Genomic DNA, 19,327 nt, shown 5'->3' with positions numbered 1-19,327 from the left:
CCATATTTTTGAAATGATCAAGATGTTTACTCTCCCTCATTTCATTGTTCTTTCTTTATAACAACACAAAGGAAGATATTTTGAGAAAAATCCCAGTGTTTTTTTGTCCATACAATGGAAGTCAACCAAAACTGTTTGGTTACCAACATTCTTCAAAACATCTTCTTTTGTATTCCACAAAAGAAAGGAAGCCATACAGGTTTTGAATGACATGAGGGGGAGTAGATGATGACAGAATTTTCATTTTTGGGCAAACTATCCCTTTAAGCCTTTTTAACTCAAGTATCCTGAATAACCCTGAACGTGAAACAGAGCTAATCACAGTGTTAGGTCATATATCATTAGTAAGCCAGTTACTGCCAGGAAGAACAGAGGAAGAGTTGCTGTTATCTCTGTCTTTATAAGAACATGGGATTGAAACCATTAAGATCTTATTCTATCGTCTCCTGCATCACGCTGCAGAATCAGGTACAAGGTTGCAGTAAATGACTTTGTGTGTGTTCCCAAGGGAAATATCTGTGTCGGGTATGCACAGGTTACACTAGACGAGACCTGACAAGATGACAGCAAGTTCTCTGCTTTGTTCTGGAAGGAAAAAGCACACCGAGTCAGACGGTGACAGAGAGCTGATGGGTAAAGAAGCTACTATTTTGAAAAACATATTATTTTTTGTCCATAGAATGAAAGTCAAGAACATTGGACCTTATTGTCTTTGAATGTATGGACAAAAAAAAAAAACAGATATTTTACAAAATATCTTCTTTTGTGTTCTACAGAAGAAAGTCATACAGGTTTAAAACGACATGAAGGTGAGCAAATAATGAATTTTCATTTTCAGGTGAGCTATACCTTTAAGGACATCAATGTATTCAATAAACAAAAGAAAAAATGTTACTGGATCTTCATGAGATAAATATTTAGCATTTGAATATCAAAACAGCATTTAACTTATGTAGGTCATGGCTGTCGGTTTTATGCAATTGGATATTTCATCCACTAACACTTACATTCAGCAGAGGAAAAAAAAAACATAATCTGGATAAATTGACGACTAAACACCACCGTCATACAAGAACCAAAATATCCACACAGATGCAGACCGAAAGGAGAAGCCATTTACCATATTTAGAGCCAAACTTCTAATACTTTGCATAGATTAATCCCAAACTGAAAATAAACAGAATTTGATTTTTCAGGTTCTCATTTGTTTTCCTTTTAACCGCACGCCCGGAATGAGGTCACCACACATCATTTTAGCTCGAGGGGAATTTTAAGGAATTCAGTACTACTGATGATGACATATTTTGAGCTCAACCAAATAAGCCTGATTCACGAAATGGAAATCAGTGTCGTGGAGACTACGTGAAAATGTCCAGGCATGACAGATGTCTGAGCTGCCTGTGTTCATTAATCAAGCATTTGCATGTTAACCAGAATAAAGGCAGCAATTTCATCATTTACCTAATAATGCATTCGGTGTCTTGCATAATAAAATGATTAAAAGATGTTCATGTCTTACTACAAAAATGAAAAATGGTTCTGTGGTGTGGTTTAGAATACTGTGAAAGCATATGTGCTGCAATTGCCTCTGATGCAGTGAAACAGAAACAGAAAATATGATGTAGAAATCGCATGATATGCATATAGGCATTAAAGAGACACTTAAAAGGTTAAACCTGGGGGCTCTTCAAGCAGCGAGAGCATGAATGGTGGTCTGTCTTTTTAACCCATGTGTTTGAGTGAATGCATGAGTGGTGGTCTTTATAAGGGATACAGCTGCTCTCTCCTCAGTAAGATGACACCAGTACTTCAGCATTGAGGTAACCACACTGTTCTCTAGACCTTGTTTGGACAGCAAAATCTAGTCCAGAAATCTTCTACCTTCCACGTCAGTCTAGAAAATTCATGCCGTCTCAAGGACACGGGAACTTGGATGGGGTCTTATTTTCATGTCATGGCCGATAACCAATAAATGATCAATTAAAATCAAATAATATATTAAAATTTAAATCAGTCTTTTTTTTAAACACTACACATGAATTTAGGCATCACAATATTAGAATATTAAGTATAAAAATTGGCTTGGTGCCTAACTTTATTCGTATACATGTATATATGAATATAGATTAAATGAATATAGATCATATATATTTAACTATTTACATGCTACACATGAATCTAGGCAGAAATATAAAATATAAAAAGTTTTATATATATATATATATATATATATATATATATATATATATATATATATATATATATATATATATATATATATATATATATATATATATATATATATATACACATATACACACACACACATATACACACACACACATATATACACACACACATATATACACACACACACACACATATATACACACACACACACACACACACACACATATATACAGTATCTCACAAAAGTGAGTACACCCCTCACATTTCGGCAATCATTTTAGTGTATCTTTTCAAGGGACAATTCTATAGAAATGAAACTTGGATATATTTTAGAGTAGTCAATGTGCAACTTGTATAGCAGTAAAGATTTACTGTCCTCTGAAAATAACTCAACATATAGCCATTATTGTCAAAAAAGCTGGCAACAAAATGAGTACATCCTACGTGAAAACAGCTATACGTCGTTTAACCATGCAAAGCCACATGTCCTATTCATCATGTTCATGTTTTTGTCTTCTTGACAGGACTATACAAATTTGTGTATCTTGTTTTAGAGCAGTTAACATTTGGTGCTTTGAGTACAGTTCTCTCATACTGACCACTGGATGTTCAACATGGCACCTCATGGCAAAGAACTCTCTGAGGATTTGAGAATTAGAATTGTTGCTCTCCACAAAGATGGCCTAAGAAGTTCGGTAACACCCTAAAACTGAGTTATGGCGCTTTTCCACTGCATGGTACGGCACGGTACGGTTCAGTACGGCTCACTTTTGGGGGGTTTTCCACTGGGAACAGTACCTGGTACCTTGTACTTTTTTTAGTACCACCTCAGCCGAGGTTCCAAGCGAACCGTACCATTACCAAAACGTGACGTGTAAACTCTGCTGATCACTGATTGGCCGGAGAAAATAGTCACTGCCTTTGAACCTCATTGAACTTGCTGCACGAGACACAACAGACCCGCTAGATTTAAATCAGCACAGCCAGCGAAGGATCGAACGCAACTGTTTTGAATGAGCGCACCTTTCTTTTAACAACCAAAAAATGGCTGTTTCGTTGTCTGTTGGGGAAGTACAGACTGTACTCTCGTTGATAGCCGACGAGCGGATCCAGCGAGAGCTTGATGGAGCAACGCAGAATTAAAATGTTTTTCAGGAGTCACGGCAGTAGAGGCGGTGCAACTATAAAGACACGTGAATAATCCCGCCCACTTTAAAGCGGTACTAAACTGCAGTGGAAACGCAAACCGAGCCGAACTGAGCCGTGCCGTGCCATTCTGAACCGTGCCGAGCCGAGTCGTACCACGCAGTGGAAAAGCGCCATTACAGTACAGTGGCCAGTGTCATACAGAGGTTTTCCAAGACGGGTTCCACTCGGTACAGGCCTCGCAAGGGTCGATCAAAGAAGTTGAGTATTTGTGTTGTGCGTCAGGTGCAGAAGCTGGCTTCAAAAAAACAGACGCATGAGTGCTGCCAGCATTGCTTTAGAGGTTGCACAAGTGGAAGGTCAGCTTGTCAGTGCTCAGACCATACGCCGCACACTGCAACAAGTCGGTTTGCATGGCTGTCGTCCCAGAAGGAAGCCTCTTCTGAAGCTGGCTCACAAAAAAATCCTGCAAACAGTTTGCTGAAGACAACCTGGCCAAGAGCATGAATTACTGGAACCATGTGCTGTGGTCTGATGAGTCTAAGGTAAACTTGTTTGGCTCAGATGGTGTCTAGCATGTGTGGTGACGCCCTGGTGAGGAGTACCAAGAAAACTGTGTCTTGCCTACAGTCAAGCATGGTGGTGGTAGCATAATGGTCTGGGGCTGCATGAGTGCTGCTGGTACTGGGGAGCTGCGTTTCATTGAGGGAAACATGGATTCCAATATGTATTGTGACATTCTGAAGCAGAGGATGATGCCCTCCCTTCAGAAACTGGGCCAAACGGCAGTTTTCCAACATGATAACGACCCCAAACACACCGCCAAGATGACAACTGCCTTGCTGATGAAGCTGAAGCTGAAGGTGATGGAGTGGCCAAGTATGTCTCCAGACCTGAACCCTATTGAGCACCATGTGTCTAACATCCAACAGCTCCGTGATGTCATTATGGAGGAGTGGAAGAGGATGCCAGCAACAATCTGTTCAGCTCTGGTGAACTCCATGCCCAGGAGGATTAAGGCAGTGCTAGATAACAATGGTGCCCCTACAAAATATTGACGCTTTGGACACAGTTTTGACATGTTCACTTAGGGTGTACTTATTTTTGTTGCCAGCTAGTTGGACAATAATGGCTATATGTTGAGTTATATTTAGAGGACAGTAAATTTGTACTTGTACTAAATGTATACTGGGATTGAAGCGATGTGGCTTGGTAAATGTTTTATTGCCAGTTTAAAGGCTGATAATGGCTGAATAAAAACAAAAGAATAATGATAAAAGAATAATAAGGATTATGTCTCATACCTGGCGGAAGTGTGAAAGGTTCTGTTTCCTTAAACTAGTTTGTCATTCATTTCTTTATTTCAACACATTTACAGGTAAATCTTAGTATTTTAAATTTGTGATTAATCATGATTAATCACAGCCCGTGACTGTGATTAACGAGATTAAAGTTTTTAATCGATTGACAGCACTAATATATAACTAATTAAATCGCACATTTTTTCTGAAATTAATCGCGATTAATCCCACCTAACATTAAAGTTTTTAAATATACTTTTATATTGCAATAATTTCCCTATAAAATACTGATTTCCTATAACCCCCCCCCCCCATTTTTAACCATTGACTATAGCTATTCAACATTACATTATAATTAAGAGCTATCAATTTTAACATTTATTAGACTTTAAAAAGAACTTCTAAATTAAGTGAACTTAAAACAATCTTCACATAAACCCATTATAATAAATGTCATATTTACCTATGCTCTTCAGCAGAAATATACAGCAATTGAATAAAGTTATCAAACACTAAATTCTAAACTAAATACAGATGAATCTTTAAAGCTATAAAAATTATTGATTTCCTCTTTTTTTCTTTTACTCCTGATGAACAGACATGACAGCAGCGGGTTATTAGGTTGTTTTTGGCTGCCATTTCTTTAAGAGCTGTCGCTGCTGAACATGACACGGATCTGACACGCATCGTATTTTCTCTCAACTCTCTTTACCTTTCCTGATCCACTTCAGGTCTCTACTAATAAACTGACAAGTTGAATTGGGTGTGTTAGATGAGGGAGACAGTGCTGGGCTGCTCCAGTACAGTTTGGAAAATATTACATGCATGCAGAGTTTTACGGCAGCTTTAATCGCCTTTTTGGTAACTTCATGCCTTAACTGACCACAACATTGCATGCACATAGTTTCTTTCGCGAATTGATATATGATATGACACAGGCTACAGCGCGCGCCAGCGCCTTTGTGCGTGCAATTGAAGATCACGTGCTGCGAGCACAGTACCGTCTCCGCACTCGTTTGTCCAGTAGCCCCTCACTGCAGAACAAAGATCGAGGGGGCGGGGTTGGATCTACATCTAGGGGGTGGAGATGGTAGGTTTAGGTGTGGAGATGGGTGGGTTTAGGGATCAGGGGGTGGAGACGGGTAGGTTTAGGTATACGTAAGGTGGGAGGAGTTGGATCTAGATCCAACCTCGCCCCCTGGATCTTGTGTTCTGCAGTGAGGACGATCTCCGTTTGTCTCGCTGAAGTGAAGTGGAGCACGCATCTGAAACGTCTCCGGTTTGATGTGGTCATAAAGACGTTCTGCGACTGAATAAATGCATTTCTTGTCAAGAAAAAAACAAAAAAAAAGAGATAGAAGTAGCAGTTATGAGTGGGGTGACCAACCCCAGGCTCCGCCCCTGCGTTAACGGCATTAAATAATTTTAACACGTTAAACTAAAAAAAATTAATCGCCCGCGTTAACGTGCTAATTTTGACAGCACTAATACAGTGTGTGCAGAATTATTAGGCAAGTTGATATTCTGGTCATTTTTTTTCCCAAGAACATTTTACCAATTCCAAACCACATCAATCTTAATAACTACTATTGATTTTGTATTTAATAATTTATAAGTGATATATAATTGTCCATGAAGGCTGATAGTCAGAAACTTCTTATTTCAGGTGTGCAGAATTTTTAGGCAGGTTTTCCTTTACAGATAAAATGAGCCAAAAAAGAGATTGAACTCAAGAATAAAAGTTAAAAAAAATTATTAAATGCCCATGAGAAGGATGCAATAATAGAATTAGCAAAGTTAAGGCATGACCATTGGGCAGCGAAATGCTCATTGGGTCAGCAAGGCCAGAAAAAACAGGTGGAGAAGAAAAGACACGTTAACTGCAAAAGAATTAAGAATTAAGGTGAAGAATTAGGTGAAAAACCATCAGGAACCATTTAGTCTCCAGCACCATCATTTTCCAGAACTGCAACCTTCCTGGAGTCTCCAGAATTACAAGGTGTCAGGTTCTCAGAGACTTTGCTTGGGTAAAAAAATTCTTTAAAATGGCCCTCACTTAACACATTCCACTTCTGGAAACTCCAGGAAGGTTGCAGTTCTGTAAAATGATGGTGCTGGAGACTAAATGGTTCCTGATGGTTTCTCACCTAATTCTTGACATTAATTCCTAATTCTTTTGCAGTTAACGTGTCTTTTCTTCTCCACCTGTTTTTTCTGACCATGCTGACCCAATGAGCATTTCGCTGCCCAATGGTCATGCCTTAACTTTGCTAATTCTATTATTGCATTAGTATTGCATCCTTCTCATGGGCATTTAATAATTGTTTTACTTTTATTCTTGAGTTCAATCTCATTTTTGGCTCATTTTATCTGTAAAATAAAACCTGCCTAATAATTCTGCACACCTGAAATAAGGAGTTTTTAACTTTCAGCCTTCATGGGCAATTATATATCACTTATAAATGATTAAATACAAAATTGATAGTAGTTACTAAGATTGATGTGGTTTGGAATTGGTAAAATTTTCTTGGAAAAAGAATATGACCAGAATATCAACTTGCCTAATAATTCTGCACACAGTGTATATATATACACTAATATATATTATATTACACTAATATATATAATATATTATATAAACACACACACTACTGACATTTTAACCACAGAGTAATAAAACATTTTACATTTAAACATTTCTTAATAATTGAAAAAGTTGCCCACATCAGCTTGCTCAATTCTGAGATACCAACACACAATAAGAAAACCAATGCATGCCTGCTAGTGCTAACATTTCAAAAGCTCATTTTAAAAACATGCAACTCTGATTACTTGTCAAAACCCCTAAACCCCTGCCAATCTAGTCTCATCTCCAGCGGAAAAGGGTTGCCCTCATCATCAGTGGTCTCTTTTCACACTGCTCATTACCTTAATTGATGTTTAACCCCTAGATCAGCTGATGACGGCTCAATTAAGAGCTTGCTGGAGGAGAGATTAACACAGGAAAGGAGGACTGTGCTCTCTCAGAGGAGCTTCAGCCCTTCAGCGTGCCCTACTCCACCAACCGCACAGCCAGTAAGGACACTGAGGCCATTTTGAATTGGAAAGGGCAGGAAGGCCCCCCCACCCTCCCCATAAAACTTAATTTAATCAGCAGTGCTATGACCTTAAAGTGGATTTGTTTCCAATCAGATGTTGGCCAATATCAGATGCCACTGATCAAGGACAAAATTGTAATAACTGTGTCTTTTGTCACCATTTACACTCCCTCATGTCATTCCAAACACGTATGACAAAGATATTTTGATGTGCTTTTTTCCTTACAGTCAAATATCTTTTTTTGTGTTGCATAAAGGTTTGGAACAACCTTAGGGGGAGTAAAGACAGAAATTTAATGCGAACTACTCCTTTAAACTCACCAGTATTTGACAAAAAAGAAAAGAAAGCTGTGGACCACTGCTGGATGTCTGGGTAAAGTCCACAGCAAGCATTTGTGACAAATGCTTTCAGGGAGACACTAAAGGCCAGAGACATTGTTCGAATGGAAAAATGGATTAAAACATGTGACCAGAGGATATTTTAGAAATTTCACAATGAGAACAAAGTGAAGACCTGCTTTACAGGCAGCAGAAGACCTTTGCCACATGCGAGAGCACATGTAATAAAATCCACACATCAAATACAAGACAGACAGATAGACATCTAATAAAAACAGTGGCAGCACAGTCATAAATTTGTTTATGTGGAAAACTAGATAAGAGACTCAGGATGAATGGTCATTATTTTGACTTCATGGTGATTGCAACATCACTATAGATGATCAGGACGAAGACATAACACTACTTTTGTTCTGTCATGTTTTGCATCATCCTGGCCTGCTTAAATGGGTTTCATGTTCCATCACAACAAAAGCATTTTCTGAACTGCAGCCGCTTAATCATTTCCATGCATCAAACTTCCCATTAGCAAGCAGCGCTTCTACACGAAATGAACGTGATTGTTCACAGGATGCTTGTTATTTTCTGAAAACTTTTTTGAAGCATTTCAAAACAGCAGCGGTAGGTTTGTAACGTGTGAAAGAATCTTTTCTCTCTGACTGTTATTGGTACCCCAGGTGGGAGGACATAACAGCATTGAGACTCTGGAGGTAGAGCTGACACCCTGCTGGGAATCACGACAGCACAGTACCTGTCTGCATGACCTAGACATTCAGCTCATTATGAGATTCAGCCTATAATGAGAGCTGGAATTCTGAAGCCACCAATCAAAAGCTTTGTACACACGCATGCACACACACACACACACACACACATTACACTACAGCAAAGCATCTAGGACAGAAGCACTTCACACTTACAACTCAGCATGTGGAAACTTCAAACTAACGTATTTTTATGAGAGACTGAAGTCACACTTTTACAGCTTGTTAAAGTGACATTTCTTCTCTGAATACCTTGACAGGGGTTTTCAAACTGGGCTCTGGGTACCTCCAGGAGGCCGACAGAAAACTTTCAGTGATAAAAAAAAAATATATTTTTAATGTACCAAAAATTTACATTATATGACATTATATCATGAGATTAATAATGAGTATTTCATTAAGGATTCCCAATAACGACACAATTTTAAGAAAAACACCGTAATACAAAGGAAATGTTTTTTTTTATAATAATACAGAATCATTTCTTTTGGCTTTACTACAACGTTAAAATTATTACACTAATAAAAAGCAGTTATTTTATTTAATTTAGGAGGAGGGTTTCTTTGCATTGGGGGACATCATTTATGGGTGTCCTTGGCATCAAAAGTTTGACTTTAGAGCCAGCAAACGTTCACAAAGAAAGTTTTTAAGAGTACGAATACACCAAAAACACATGTTGTTATTGCATAACAGAAAGAGAGAGGGTGGTGTCGCAGAACTGCGTAGGTTAAACCAAACTTTTGTATAGAGTCCGCGAGCAGGATCAACCAAACTTGATATGTAAGTGGCTCGAGTGCTAAAAAATTCAGTCTACTCCACACAAACACCCCTCAAAATACCTAGAATCAGTTGTTAGCACATAATACGTTATACCTCATAACACATGCTATCCTGTAGTGCACTACACAGTGAGCCTAAATGTGTGCGACTGCATCAAAATCATGTTGACATTTCAGACAGCGACTAAATCTGACAGCTCGTCAGAAGCACCACAACAATGAACACCGTTCATATCGGCCCCGTAAGTCACGATATATAATAACACACTAACTTTAAGGTAAATTATTTAAAAAGTGCTATAACTGTGATGAGTTATATCTTATGCCCTTGTCACCAATTGGTCATTAAAAGCCTAGTCTGAACCTCACTAGCCTCGATTTCAGTCGCGACTCTTCCCCCTTTGAGGCAATAAAAAGACGCATACAACAAATAACCAGAGTATGTTTGCGCACTAACGCAAAAGAGCCTTAATTTAGATTTTTTTAGTTTTTAAAAAAAATAAATTCAGAGAGGTGACGGCAATAATTGGGCACTGTAAGAGCTTCAGCTAGACTGGACGAACGACTTACCCGGAGCAGCTACAAGATCCACATCTGTGCGATAAACACCAGGTTTCTTACGGCCCGATGCGTGAAAGAAGTGTAATATAGATCAAACCAGGCAAGAATATAAAAAACACCGAGCAGATGTCAATAATAATATGTGGAATCCTTAACTCCTGTTCAGGGTTATTATTTAGCCCGTACAGTCAAAAAACCTCCATGTACAAAGTGTCCTATCCACCATGACTCGCAATGCATTATGATAGACAGATAATGTGGCCAATCAGAGATGAGCTTTGCGTGATTCGACCAATCGGGTTAAAGTATGGTCGCTTCTGTGTGAAAGCAGAATTGTGGGCGGGGCAAATGTGCAGTAGGAAGAGATCACGCTGAAGCGGTTTATGTATTCATCCGCCTCCCCATCTTAGTGAAAAGATCCTGTAAAATTCCTCTCCGTGTTTACATTTGAGAACTGGAATGTAATAATTACACGTATTTGTATTATATATTTGAAATACTTTTAATATACAAATGTCTTGAAAATAACCTTCAAGCATGTTGTTGTATTGTACCGGTGCGCTATATTAAACACGTTTTTATTATTAATCATATCAGATGTGCGCGGTTCAGAAGGTTACGTCAGCAAGTACATTTTTTTCAAAGCACACAATACGTCAATCAATCACAAGAAGAACTGCTTTTAAACATTTTATTCGCAACTCTTTTAACCACGAGGAAACAGTAAGTATAAAGAACAGCATAATTTTGAACAAAATATTAAATACAGCATTCGACCAAGACTGATTTAGTGGTTCCAGGAAAGAGACATTTCGGCTCAATCCAATAAAAGCATGGAAGGCCCTATTTCTCGTGGAGGAATATAGTGTTTACAGAGGGAATGGGGGTGATGCAGACAGAGAAAAATGAAAATGTCAGAGTGCAGTAAGTAAGTTTGAAGGCAGTTGAAACGGATACGGTTTCACTGATCAATCTGGAAATCGGCGCCACGGGTTTTGAAATGACAAGAGAACAAAAAACAAGGCCGAAATCTTATTTAAAGGACTGAATAATGAGAATGCACTTGCGACATACACTCGGATCAGAGCTGCGTGCGTCACTGCGATGGAGGAACACTTAAAGTCACAGGACTCAAAAACAAAACTCCTTAAGTCTGCGTTTTATTTGAGATGCAATCCATGCAAACAAAATGCTCTCGAGGAGATTATCACATAAACTGTCATTAAGTTTACAGTCGTTTTAGTTAAGTTTAGTTTTTGAATTTAGTCACAAGCAGCTGTTTCATATTTAATAAGTCACTCGAATGAGTTGCAAACGTCTCCAATAAATGAAATTTGTGTGTTGCTCTTAACTAAATTATGAAGAAAACCCATCCATTTACTTAGAAGCAACAGGAATGTAGCCCATTGCATATAGGCCTACCTGTGGAGGAGAGAGATTACTCTGTTTTATTCCTTATGTAAGGAGCTTATGCACTGGGGTTTTGTGGAAGAGCATTTATACAAACAGATGGACACCCTGTTGCCCTCTCTCAGATCACTCGCTTCCTACACTCAGCCTGCGCACTCAACAGAATGCCATTCAGCCACGGAACCTTCACTGCAGGCAAAAACAATCATGAAAGTGGGGCTGCAATGACAGAGATGACTCAGACAAGCCCTTTGATCTGGAAGCAGTTATTGACTGACCACAGTGGGCAGTTATGAGCGAGGGGAAAAAAGTCAGATTACATCTTTGGTGTGCATAACAAAACATTATGCTGTGCACTGTGATTCGGGACCAGTATTGGCTGTATAAAAGGTGTTCAACTTTAAATTAGTTTAATCTCTTCGGCACAGTTGCTTAATAGTCGTCACGGGGCTGTGGTACCTGCGTGCTCGAACACGTGTTTCAAACCAGCTGCTTTCAGAGCTGAGAAGAGCTGGAAATGACACTTTACAGATGGATTCTCTTCTCATTTCCTTCTCTTTTTTTCCCTCCCTCTCTCACTCTTTCTTTGACACACAGATGCACGTGCAGATGCACACTTGCTTCTTTCTCTCCATGCATCGCTCTCTATCTGCCTCATTCTCTCTTTTTCTCTTTTCCTTTATTTCTGAATGTATTAATCCAGATGAAAGGTGTGTGGGTGAAAATTTTCCTCTCTGCAGTGACCCGCTGATCTGCTGCACTTGGCTTCCGTAGCATCCTGTCTGCTGCCTAGCAACTCTCTGTATCTATGGCAACAAAGCCAACAAACCCTCCTGCCTCTATCAAATGTACCCCCACAATGAGCTGCTGTAAGTATGGCAATCAGGAACAGGCAAGAATTCAGTAAGTGGAAAAGCTTAGAAAAAGGCACTCAAATTATTATTAAAAGCTAATCGTTTTGAAGTGTCTAGATGTCTCTCACGGTCAAATCACCACTGGAAAGAAATGCAGCATCATGTGTGACAAGGCTGTGTTACGTAATGCAATGCATCTCCCATATATTATAAATAAATCAGAATTTACCCCATATATGGCTGCTGTTTTAGGTATGATTTGAAAGATATCATTTTGACAGCATGCTAATTAATGCATTGTATTGATATGATTATCAAGACACTCTGTTGCTCTTTAGACTTCATAGAAAATGAACATTGTCAACACAGAGTGGGCTAAATACAACCCAGTGCTGGGTGAAATATGGACAAACCCAGCAATTGGGTTGTTTTGACCTAACCTTCTGGGTAGTAACCCAATTGCTGGGTTTGTCCATATTTCACCCAGCACTGGGTTGTATTTAACCCAGCATTTTTTAGAGTGTTGGTTTTTATTTACAATACAATTAATATTGTTTTTTGTATCAAACGAAAAGTAAGTTTCGTGATATTCTGTGGCGTAGTGGAGAAGCTTGCGCTGTTTCCAAAGTTGCCCCGTGTGTGTTTTGTGGATGGGGACGTTGCGCCCTCCAGTGGCCACACTGGGACAAGAGCAGTGAAAGAGCAAGGAACGGTTTTTCCTAAGCTAAAGTAGGTCGTAGTAACAGTCGCACGAATCAACTTAATATTATGAGATGTTTTCCAATAAAAAAATTATAAAATAAATATTACTTGAAAATAGTCAAAGAACTACAAGTGTTCTAGAATGACGTCATCGCAAGAATAATGCAGTCACCTGTAGGGCCACCCCAAAAATTACACCCACTTTGTGATACTGCATTCACTGTGCAATGTGATAGTTACTGTATTTACTATTATTTATATATGATAATATAATATTAAGTAAATCATTAAATAAATAAGAGGTTTTATTTATGAAGGGATAATATAATGGGCTGTGCAAACTGATAAAATATAAATGAAGGCTGAGTAAAGATTTTTTTTTTTTACAAAAGTATCAGCACTACATTCAAAATACAAAGAACATAAAAGAAAAAGGGAGGTAAAAAAAAGATATACAAACCGGTACACATATCAAACCTCAATTAGAAAGAAAAATAAGATAATAGTCCTTAAGAAATGTGTTGTTCTTTTTATTATTTATGAGTTTGAGGTATTTTACAGTACAGGAAATTTCAGGAAGATAGATTTCAAATCTAGGCAAAGTGTTGAGATTGTTTTTTTTTTTTTTGTGATTTTAAAAAATGCAATGAAAAACAAAGAGAGTAACAATAGCTTGGTTACTGCCAGAATTTTTTTTAAAATATTATAGATAGATAGATAGATAGATAGATAGATAGATAAAATGATTTTGTGGTGAAGTAAATACTACAGAAAAACAAACGTAATTTCTACATTAAATAATTTAGTTCAGGCAAGAATTTAAATAAAAGAGTAAATTCGATATTAGCACTCAATTTAAGCTCGTAGAATTTAAAGTTTGAACTTATAAATGTATTTTACTTGGAATTGTTTGTTATTTTTACAAATAATGTAAGTAAATATCAACGTCATGATCCCATTGTTCCCATCATGCATTTGGGCATAAATAATTAATAAGGTAATTTTTTTGTTGTTGCTGTTTTCAAGATGTATTTAGGTTGTTTTGTGGTTGCTTTTGTTGTTAGGTTAAGTAGCTTGCTGTTTTGTGACATCTGGAGTTAATTTTTACTCAAAATGACTCATTCATACTCAAACACTATTCACTGATTGTCACCGTCATTGTGTATAATGTATTCAGGTCTCTGTGTTCATTCAGTTAATAACTGTATTGAGTCAACATATTACCTTAAAATGAATAACGAGCAGTCTACTTGCTTACATACGTGCTTGTAACTTAACCACATGCTTTATAGGCAGTTTTTTTTCAGTGCTATGTTGTTTGAGTAAAGTTTACAAACCGTGACTGAGTGAAATGTACTGGAGTATTGTAGGGTAAACTTAAAATAATTAAGTAGAAATTACTCATCAAACTCTACCTGGCCACGTTAAATTTACTTATTTCCTTTACTAATTTTAGATAACTTAAGTAGATTTTTGCTTAATTCCTTATTTAAATTTTACTTACAAAATATGCGTGCAAAATAAAAATTAAGTAAATTTAACTTCTAATTTTTTTTAGTGTAGATAGATAACAAAAAATATACATATTTTTGGGCAATATAAATTTTTTATATTGTTCTCATACCAGAAAATGTTAATTTCAGTACTTACTGACCTTTATGGTTTTCTGTATCACAGTTCAATAAAATAAATAAATAAAAGCTCAAGTTAACAATGTGACTGTATTTTAGAGCAACATTATTATTATTTTTATTATTACAAATATATTAACTTGAAAGGACAATTTAAGATACTGAAAAAATACTTGTTAATTACCAATGGGAAGATTTGAAAAGTCATAGCGTCACTGAAAAAATCAGCTGTTTTTTAAAAAGTGCATGAACCCTAAATGACCACCAGATGGCATTCGAGGCTTAATCATTATGCTTTGAAAAGCGAGCTACAGGCCCCAAATTTGCAGAGTTTGAGCCTTGAGGAACCCATTTTATGATTCATTTATACATCATTTCTTCTTATTATTTATCAATAGCATATAGATTCGTGATATTGATTCGTCTACCACATCAACCTGCATTCGTTACGGATATGTCACAGTAAAAGATATACAGATAAATGCCACTGTGTTTTATTTGGAAGTCAGTCTCTCTCTAAAAATGATCAACCTAGAGGAGAAGTGTCAGTAGCCTATGGTTTCCTTAATTTCGTTTTAATGAAATAATGTCAACGTAAATGTGATCTTCACTTGTCACGTAGGGAAGTGAAAACTTTATAACAAGTCTATTAAGTCCTAGTGATGGGGGTGGAGGACCACGGAAGCAATCTGCTGGTCTCTGTGAATAAAAGAAGAAACATCTCAAAGCTGTTTGACTAATCTCTGCTTCTCTTGCTCGGTTATTGTGTGGGCCCAGGCCAGCAGCGGCATGGGAAGGCGGGTTTGTTGCCCCCTCCTACTGAAATTTAGCGTGTGAACAGTCAGCTTGTTCCTGGGCCAACAGAGTCCCTTCTTTCTTCTTTAAGAGGACCGCCTGCGCGCGGAATCTAGAACCCTCTCTCAGTCTTAATTTATGCGCATATTAATTATGCTGCATTGTAATTTCCACCGTGGGATAGAGCATGCAAATGAGCAGTTTATGTTTATGTAGGCTACAATCTCCCTCAGGAGGGTGAAATTTAAACCAGCACCCAGGCCTGTTCTCATGAAGCCTACCTAACATCTCATTTGAAATTGACCAGGAGCTTCATTTTGGAAATGGTTTGCAAACAGCGCACATGTTTCCTGTGGGCCCTTAGGTTTTGTTTTGGTTTTTTTAAAGAATGATTTCTTTGTGCCTTCCAGCTTCTTTCTTCATTCATCCAAAATTCTAAGACGTTAGATTTATTTTAAGGTTACTTCATTTTATCCCTGTCACTTAGAGTAATTTTGGTAGCTGGGAAAATGACTTTGCAGAAACACACACGTTTACTAGACATCTAAATGGGGACATTCCATAGACTTTTAATGTTTTTACATACAGCATTTAGTATGTATGTAATAGTATTTACATAAATACTTTAACAGACCCTAACCCTAAAAACATTCAGCATTTTTACTATTTACTTTAAATAAGCTATTTTCTTTTCTTTTTTTTTAATGAAAGAGGATGGTTCCACACACACACACACACACTTTGGAACAATATATTATCTATCCATATGTTAATTGACTCAGCTTTTTAGATTTCTTCTTCAAAAACTTTATATAGACTAATTAGGCTAATTATGATATATTTGCATGTTAAATACGCCAGAGTAATATTATTCATTTTAGAATTCATAACAATTACTAATACTTGAATTCATAATTCTAAAATGTGTCGTTACTGTGTTATCTTCACATGAACAAATATAATTTTTAAGAGATTATTCGTTAATATACATTTAATTAAAACAGCTTGGTCTCTATTTCCACACGTATTCATTTGTATTAGCTTATTAATAAAAGTTAAATTGTATTAAAAGGTATAAACTGGTACAGTGCTTTAAAATCGGCTTCTCTGCAGGAAGTCTGTTAACGCTGTGTACTGCTCAGCAGAAAACCAAAAGCAGCAGGAGCTGTCGATGCCACAAGTGCTGAACGACAGCTACATATTTCGTCAAAATTTCGCAGATTTTATTTTTTCATCGTCAGTATTCTGATAAAAGAAAAAGCAAATCACGTCAAAATGCAACATTACGGCTTCAAGAAAGCGCTTGCCAAGAACAAAATCAGAAAGATTGTGTGCACTAAACTAAAATTCACAATGTGTAACTGTATATTTTTTCTTTTTTAAAGTTAATTTTAAGGCTATTGAGGATAGAACTCACGTTAAGTTCAACTTTTGTTTAACGCAAAGGCCTTGATACGCTTTTAATCGTTTAAAGTGACTATTTTGCTAGTCCTCATACTAGAGTAAAAACTATAAAGAAGGCTACAATGAAGACCACTGTTTACTATGGTAAACTGCGCCGTACAGGGAGGTGTATACTTCGTTTCATCCGGATGATAGAGGTTTGCCGCATCTAAGAAGCCTACTGTGCAAAAGTATTTGCCATGCTGCGCCACACTTCTCTGCAAAGGCTGCTTTTGGAGAAAGAGAAAGGGGACGACAAGGAGACAGACAGAGACGTTCATTCAATTCTATTTTGTTAACCTGCTGCACATAAACACAGCCTATATAACTTATAGTATAAATAATATTGTACAACTTTCATCATGTGTTTAACAAGACTTTTCCTGCCTATTTATTGTGTGTATTTTCTATACAAAGTCCAAAGTGACATTATTTACATTTAGTGAGTCTTCTCTCTAATCTGACATATAAACAGTGGCGTTATTTACGAAATATTTCACGTGATGAACGTCAGGCCGCACAGCTGAGAGCACCACGTGTTACGTCTCAATGAGCAAATAGTAACAAACAGAAATTCAAAAGCAAAGTCTGTGACGACTTAAATTCCATTATGTTCTAGGCTAGATATATAAAAGTTTAACTTGATGCTTATTTCTTCAAAAGACTATCTGTATCGGTGCACGTAGAATTGAACACGAACAGCTGTTATTTGGGACCCTTACCTTTATCTACCTGTACCTTAAAATGTTTCTCATTAGTGTAAGCTCAAGTTGATTCAGTTTTATTAAATAATATGTTTGACTAAAACCACTTATAAAAGTTATGTTATTTGACAAACCATTTTACATTGTGGCGAAATCGAATTCCTCGTTAGGACTGAGTTCAGCACTGTTTCACGGACAGCGCCAGAACAGGAGATCGCGAACAAGCTTAGAATAGAATAGAATAGAATAGAATAGAATAGGTTTTTGACATAAGCAAATCACGGGTAATCATAGGCTACTGTATGAGCTTCTTGCTTCAAGATATTTGAAACAATTGAGCGGAATGATAACTGTCATTCGTGAGATGAAAAACAAAACTAAACGACGCAACAAACAAATAGCCTAATAACAAATGATTAAAGAGTGGAATCGGGTGAACTAAATTCTAAATTGTCTTGCTTTGGAGTGAAGCACGTTTTGTTAGAGGCTGGGTTACTTTTTATAGTCTGACCCAGGTCCTCCTGATTCAATCTTTCACTTATTTTACGCACTACAAGAGAACCATGCTGATATTTCAGACGCCTGTAGTTTTACTCATTGAGAACGATAATCAGCCCCGTTGCCCCCTGCATCGAATGACATCTTTTTCCTCTTTTAGTGTTTTCCTTGATCCCATAAAAGAGAAGGATTAGTCAAACAAGTCAGCGAGTCAACTCTATTTCCCTTTTCCATTTCTTTTTTAAGTCAGAAGGGGAATTGTCAGGGTGGAAGTTTTCCATCGACATCTGTCCATCCTCAGTCTGCTGTGGGAGGATAATTGCTCAAATTATTGTAAATACAATAGCTCCATAATAGATGGGAGACAAAAATTGAAGGGGTTGATAAAACTAGCTCTCAAATTTGACCATTAAGTGTTCATCCTACTTTAAACCTGTAGGATCTATATTTGAGCTGATTCACGTCACAGTAATTATTATCATAGAAATAATGATTGATTCATTACATTTTTGCAATAACAAAAGCAACAATTTGTTGCTTATAAAAAGGTAGGCTATGGCAGAAAAATATACATTTTTTGAAGCAAATATCGACACACTTAATCTCGTCCCCCTGTTTATTTATTTTTTCTCTACATTGCTTGGGAATAATGACCTCGGTAAAACAATCAGACACACATACAACGACACCTACATAGGCTATAAGCACAGGCCAACGAAGAGGCTTAAAAATTGGCAAGGATTCAATGGTCAGATTATCCAATCTGGATTTACTTTAATAATTTCGTTAATTGCGAAATGAATTCGTTAACTTACAATCTAAATAAACTAAATTCTTACATGTAAACTGCCGTTTTTGATATGATATATTCATAATTAGCTACCGTAATGGTAGAGGTCATACATAAAGACTGCTGGAATTTCTTTCACACAAGCTGCTCCTTTTCCACACCATAACACGGGAATAATTTCACGACGTCACGTTTGCGTTTAGGTACATTTGATTAACATTTTGTCAAATAAACACGTCAAACACTGCATTTATTTAATTTATAGGCTACACTGCATCAAATTCTGAATACATGATCTGCTCGTAATACAATAAATATAATG

At 37.1% G+C, this 19,327-nt stretch overlaps 1 protein-coding gene across 3 annotated transcripts in view; it reads right to left on the bottom strand.

Moving 5' to 3' along the window:
- mef2d (myocyte enhancer factor 2d) overlaps window positions 1-19,327 on the bottom strand; it is a 95,180-nt gene that overhangs the window by 56,648 nt on the left and 19,205 nt on the right. The window contains exon 1 of one of the 3 annotated variants that reach the window (XM_058747512.1): window positions 10,188-10,427. The exons of the other annotated variants lie outside the window; for them this stretch is intronic. The gene's annotated coding sequence lies outside the window, so the exon portion shown is untranslated. Of the gene's footprint in view, window positions 1-10,187; window positions 10,428-19,327 lie in introns of those variants that run through there. 3 annotated transcript variants of the gene reach the window in all.

The sequence above is a fragment of the Onychostoma macrolepis genome, chromosome 16, assembly GCF_012432095.1.
Source record: "Onychostoma macrolepis isolate SWU-2019 chromosome 16, ASM1243209v1, whole genome shotgun sequence".
Taxonomy (NCBI): domain Eukaryota; kingdom Metazoa; phylum Chordata; class Actinopteri; order Cypriniformes; family Cyprinidae; genus Onychostoma; species Onychostoma macrolepis.
This window is presented reverse-complemented; position numbering and strand designations above follow the sequence as displayed.